This window comes from Rutilus rutilus (genome assembly GCF_951802725.1).
Source record: "Rutilus rutilus genome assembly, chromosome: 25".
In the NCBI taxonomy this organism is placed as follows: Eukaryota; Metazoa; Chordata; class Actinopteri; order Cypriniformes; family Leuciscidae; genus Rutilus; species Rutilus rutilus.
The window spans coordinates 7014441-7019763 of record NC_140229.1 but is presented as its reverse complement, the minus strand read 5'-3'; the positions used below and the strand labels follow the sequence as shown (position 1 = coordinate 7019763).

Here is a 5323-nt window from a genome sequence, read left to right as displayed (position 1 = left end):
CTCTTTTGTTCTATTCTATAGTCGTTTAATTTATACAGTGTCTGGATCAGACCGACCAACCCATGATCTACCATCCACTCTGATGCTGCATAATGTAATATTATTTATTCATTGTATGCATTGTTAAATTTAGCCACACAATAATAGGGTAAACAGTGCTAAAGTTTTAATTAATATTTGCATGCTTGTTATTTACATGACAAACTTATTTTTCTATTTCTTTTCATGTGAATTGTGTTTCTGTTAGTAATCAATATTTCCATATATTTCAAGTTAATATATTTTTTCATTTGGGTTGAGCCTGGTTAGTACCGGGATGGGCGACCTCCTGGGAGGTCTAGGTTGCTGCTGCAAGGGGTGTCAGTGAGGCCAGCAGGGGGTGCTCACCCTGTGGTCTGTGTGGGTCCTAACACCCACCTAGTGACGGGGAAAATACTGTAACAAGCACCGTCCTTCGGATGAGACGTTAAACCGAGGTCCACTCTGTGGTCATTAAAAAACCCATGGCATTTCTTCTAAAGAGTAGGGTGCCCCGGTGTCCTGGCCAAATTCCCTCCATTGGCCCTTACCAATCATGGCCTCCTAATAATCCCCATCCACTGAATTGGCTCTATCACTCTCTCTCCTCTTCACCTGGTGTGTGGTGAGCGCACTGGCGCCGTTGTACTGTGGCTGCTGTCACATCATTCAAGTAGATGCTGCACACTGGTGGTGTTTGAGGAGAAATTCCCTGAAATTATTGTAAAGCACTTTGAGTGTACAGTAGTACATACGAAAGTGCTATATAAATGCCTCATTCATTCATTCATTCATTCATTTGCCATATACTTAGATTTTTCTTATTGATTTTAGGTACTGTTGTATGCTAATATTCCACAACACACTGACTACTGATCCAGAGTAGAAAAATGTCCCCCTCATTATCATCTTTAATTAAAATAAATCAGTTTTGGAGTTGTTTTTTTGTATGGAGAATAAAGAGCAGAACATGCATGATAAGTTATTAAAAGCGCAATAAACTGCGCAAGAGAATTTAATTCGGCACTCGAATGCTGACAGGTGGCTTTTGTGTGCACACTTGAAGCGTGTATACAGAAAGCCATCTCTCTGACAGGACGCAATCCCATAATCAAATACACATCACTTATGTGCTCGTCTTGGCGAGTATCCTCATAAAGACAAGTCGGTTATGTTTTAATTAAACATCAACATTTGAGAAAGAAACTGATGTGTAAATTTGTATTAGGTCTTAAGTCACAGCACCCTAATAAAACTGTAGTATTTCTTACTTGAATATTAGGCTAGACACCTGAAAAACTTAAATTATGACTTTTTAAATGACATTATGGCTTGTAATTGAGGAAATGTGCACCTGAGGGGCTGTTAACACTTGTGTTACAATTGTAAGACTGGAAAAACTGGAAGAGAGGGCAACTCTTTGAGAAAACAAAGGAAATTAACATTTGAACTCTCTCTTGTGAAGTTAGCATCACCATCTGAGACGCAAGTCTCACCTCAGAATCATCCTAATCTACAGTACATCTCTTTCCTTCTTCCCCCATTCCTTCTCTCTCTCATGCTGAGATCACCAAAATTCACCCAAACATCTATATGGTTTAATGTGAATAATTATCATACAGTATTATACATGTTTGGTTCCATTTGAAATGTCTCAGGGCAACTGGTACAAATGTGTCATTCCCAAAGAAGTAAACTAAAAGGTAATAAAGTTCTTAAGAGTTAAGGGTGTGTCTTCCAGGCAAATGGCATCCTGCTCCCAAAAGGTGTAAACTCTGAATGCAAATTCCCATTGTTAGCAAATGTTCTATGTGAAAGATGTGTCTGTCTATATAAAGAAATGCAACAAGAGGTTTAGGGCGATTCTGTAACTCAGATCAGCCCATAATGTTGAAGGACCTCAAATATTTCAGCATTATGTATTTTTCTAAATGTCGGGTTTAGCCTACATCTTTTACTCTCTTTTTTTTTGGTAACAGCGATGGCTGAAATCTTAACGAGCTTAACAAGAACCAGTTCGGGCATCAAAGTCTTTAAGAAATTAAATGTTATGAACATGTTTTGGTGATTTATTGGTGAGACTACAAGGCTTTAACTAAGAGTTGCATTTAACTAATCCTGACTGATTCAAATGATAAAACACACACACACACACACACACACACACACATGTGGCAAACAAGAGAATCTGTCCCACAACATTGTTTACTTTCACTTTCATTTTAGCGTGATTTTGGGTGGAGTGTGTCAATTAACGACGGAAGGAAGTTGTATTTAAAGGGAGTGTGTCATACCTGAATCAGAAGCGTCATCCGTTTGTTTGCACATGAGGGTTGCCCGTATGAGTGATGGTTTACGGTGGAAAGACGGCTGCGTGTCAATCAGCTGTTTCACGTGTAACTTATGTCTGGTGCGTGACTGAAGCATTGCATTTCCAGACCAACTGTCGTGAGCTGTCCTGAAGACAAGGCAAAAAACGCTTATCCACCTATCTGGTGTCTGTTGACCCGCGATACTCATTGGTGCCTTCAATACCTGCAAACGTGGTCAGTATCTCTGCGCCGCCATTACACACACTGCAATATACGCACGCACGTACCCACTCGCATAGCTTTCGTATTCGCACATTCTGTGTGCTTAGTGTTTTGTTTATAATTGTTGTTGCCCGTTAAAATTATTGTTGCTGTTGATTTAATGTTGGTGATTTACTTAATGAGATGTTTATCCAATGTTTTCTTTGTTCTCTCTTTTCTTTTCTTATGGACATTTTTTGTGAATGAATGTGGACACGAATCTGCGAACGTGGATTAGCGTGACGCGGTTGGTTTCCGGCACGGGGTTCGGATCTCGAAGACCAGAGACCGCTAGTGTGAACTTCATTTGGTTTTTATTTGTTTTTTTTTGTCCTTTTCGTTTTTTCTGAGTGATTGTGATTTTGAGCATATGTGGAAGAATAAATATCCCTTGTGAAATGACCTTTTTTCTTGGATTATTATTATTTGTTGTGTAACAGGTGGTTACATTTCGTGCTATCCTGGGTTAAGTTAATTTTTGACAGGTTTAATCCTGTCTGGCGCCCGAAGTTTTTTTCTTTAAAATAATTATTTAAGTTAGGGCGGCGACCACCGTTACAGAGTGGCGCCCGAACAGGGACCGACTTGAAACCTGCTTGAACTATTGAACACTTGAGAGAAAAAAAAAAAAGAAAAAAAAACTCTGAAACATTGTGATTCGTAAACTTTATTTTTTTTTTGATGGAAAATTGGTGAAACAATGGAATTGTCTGAATTAATCTGGTCAATTGTTTATGCTTGTGAAAATTGTTTTTTTTGTGTGTATAAACTGTGAACGCTAAATGATCAATTAGAGTTGTTATCTCTAAGGTGTCACAGTAATTGATAATTGTTTGAATAATTGAAATAAGTGAAGGTGAATTACTTTGAATACTTATTGTTTTTGATTTACTTAGTGTTTTTGAGATAATACTGATTGAACAGTTGTGAAAAATTGTATTTTGTTGTTTAGTAGAAATATTTCAGGGACAAACAAACTGACACACATCTCATTTACTGATATTTATTGTTTTTCACACTCAACATTCTTACACTCAATCACAGCAATCATGGCGCATACCCCTCCTTCCCAAACTACTTTTGTGGAAATTGAGCCTCCACCAGACATCTCAACTCCAGTATGGCCGCCTGCACTGCGACCGTGGATGCCTCTGGTACCACCTCCATGTGCTCCTGTGTTCTACCACACCCCCACTCCACTCAGTCCTGTTCATCCTGGAGCCCGTGTGCACATGTCCACGCCTGTTCTGGCTGGGAGCACTCCAGTGCAAACTCTCACCTGGGCACCACAAGTGGATAACATGCAACTTTGCACCTCATCTGAAGGTGGAACTCCTTCTTCAGTAGCACAACATGACCTGCCCAACATTCTACCAACTCCTGGAAGGGAAATACAAGAAGTCACTGCCCGGGTACAAGGGAACTGGGATACCTTGTTTGACTTAATGGCAAGACAAGAAAGAAGAGTGAATGAACTTACCCAGGAAGTGAGAGATACCTCTTCTCATCACCAGAGCCAGATTGCTGATCTTGCTGCAAAAGTGGAGGATAACAAAAAACAAGTTTTAACCCTGTTTACTACCACTAAGAAACAAGAGGAAACTGAAGCAGATAACCTGACTAAAGCGATGAAGTTAATGATCACGGAAGAACTCCAGAAGGTGGAATCTACCTTGGTGTCCGAACTACGATTCATGGTTGATCAACTTCAAGCAGAGGTTCAGCAGGACATCAAAGCTGTTCAAAACACTTTCCAAACAAGCCATAATAAGATAACTTCACAACTCCAACAATGTGTTACTCAAACTGATCAATGTCTCACCGGTTTCAAAGAGTTGAAAAGTGAAGTGGAGAAAGGATTTCAAAGTGTCAAAAAAAATGCAGATCAACAAAAGTTAAGTGTATTGACACCACCAGATCCCAGCACAACCAGTACTTTATCCCAGCCATCTCCTGCTGCTCCAGTGACTCCTTCAACTTCTTCAACCCCTCCTTTAACATCTGTGGTTAAAAGTGACCATATTAAATTAACTTTCCCCACCTTTGGAAGGCCTTCAGACGATGCAGACCCCCTATTGTACTTAACCAAATGTCAGGATTTTTTGGCTATACATCCCCTGACAGATGCAGACATCCTGGCTACCTTCCGAACTGTCTTGTACGGAACAGCACGTGACTGGTGGGAAGTCAGACGGTCCACCATAACCACTTGGAATGAGTTTGAGACTGCATTTCTATCTGCTTTCCTTTCTGAGGATTATGAGGACGAACTGGCTGAACGTGTCCGTACTAGGATTCAAAGAGACACAGAATCTATTAGAGACTTTGCGTTTTCTTACAGAGCTCTCTGTAAAAGATGGAAGGCAGATTTTACAGAGGGTGAGATTGTGAAGATGATACTTAAGAATATCAAGCCGTACCTTGCCAGCCAATTGCGTAGCCGAGTGAATACTGTGGAAGAGCTGGTAAAATTAGGACATCAACTGGAAAAAGATTATGAGCAACAGCTTCGTTATGATTGTGGTCGAATGGGCCCTAAGCATCAAGCCACATCACAAAGACCCTTCTCAAACCAACCTACTGAGAAAATCCCAGTTCAGTGTTGGAGATGTAGAGGACAGCATCCACCAGGAAAATGTCCACACTATACCTCTCCCCAGTCACCTCAGACATCTGGCCCACAGTATTCCACCAGCGGCAAACAACCTTATCACCCCAAGTCAGGTGGTCAT

At 40.4% G+C, this 5323-nt stretch overlaps 1 long non-coding RNA gene across 1 annotated transcript; it reads right to left on the bottom strand.

Moving 5' to 3' along the window:
- Positions 1 to 4358: 4358 nt before the first annotated feature.
- Positions 4359 to 5323, bottom strand: LOC311285029. The gene is made up of 3 exons (XR_014626294.1): positions 5173 to 5323; positions 5012 to 5074; positions 4359 to 4880 (listed from the first exon to the last, which is right to left on the bottom strand). It is a non-coding gene; the product is annotated as an uncharacterized lncRNA (long non-coding RNA).